This window comes from Grammomys surdaster, unplaced genomic scaffold (assembly GCF_004785775.1).
Source record: "Grammomys surdaster isolate TR1022 unplaced genomic scaffold, NIH_TR_1.0 784, whole genome shotgun sequence".
Lineage (NCBI taxonomy): Eukaryota > Metazoa > Chordata > Mammalia > Rodentia > Muridae > Grammomys > Grammomys surdaster.
Window position 1 is genome coordinate 70,224 of NW_021605203.1, and position 1,186 is coordinate 71,409.

Consider the following 1,186-nt stretch of genomic DNA (forward strand, 5'->3'; position numbering starts at 1 on the left):
GCTCTTGTGGATTCTGTGCCCCATTCTTTAGTTTGAGCAGCGTCTCTATCCCTTTTCCTTCTCTGTCTGGATGACACACACAGTCTCTCAGTCCTGGAAGGCTCTGCAGGAGGCAGGCTGCCCTTGTGGCCAGTGTCGCCATATGGTCGCTGGGATTTACACACATTTGAACTGTCACTGGAGGGGAGTGTATTTACTTCCTAGACACAGCCTTTTTAATCTGATGTGTCCAGCTACATTGACTTTCTAAAGTGTGTCAACTACCAGCTCAGTGTGTACCATCTGCCACTTGAGCACACATTAAGCTCTTCAAGTGGTGCCTGTGAGGCCATGTCACCTGGCTTGAGGAGAGGAGTCAAATCTCCCCATCACCTGTCCCCTTAGAGATCACAACTGTGAGATTCAGAGCTTAGCCGTCTTTAGAAGGTAAAAATGTATCCTTTTGCATATTCTTATATTTTCTAACACATACTCCTTTTTTAAGTGTGTGTGCATGCATGTGAGATGCATTATATGAGTATGTATACATATTTGCATGTGTACGGGGGGAGTGCATATAGAGTTCAGAGGTTGACATTGAGTGTCTGCCTTAAATTATTCTCTACTTTATACACTGAGACAAAGTTTCTCACTTAAACCCAGAGCTTTCTGATTGGGACTAGTATAGCTAGCTAGCTTGCTATATACTGGGATTACAGTAAGGGCAGGCCACTGTTTGAATGCTGGGAATCTAAACTTGGGTCCTTCCACTTGCACATCTGAGTCATCTCCGTAGTCCCTTAAACTCTTCTTTTATAAACTTGACATGGTTGAAATATTGAACTGGATTTATTCTCTTACTACAAACTCTTTTCATAGCTATCTATCTCACATGTTCCTTTTAATTCGAAGACCTGGGTTCTCAGGTTAAACACCTCGGTTAATCATCTAACAATTGTGATCTTTGAAGTGCTTCTTCTTTCATCTCATATAACTCCCCTTGTGACCAAGTGATGCATGTTTAAAAGTAGAATCAGAATCTTGTTCATTCTGAGAAACTTAAGTTCTAATTAGTGAATCTAAATAATTTCTCCTGGCACTACTGATTGTAGAGTTGTTTAATGTTAGTCTCAGAGAAAATTATGTCTAAGATATCAATATACTGCATTTTCTAGGAGTTTTATAAAACTTGAGGATCTTAGAAATA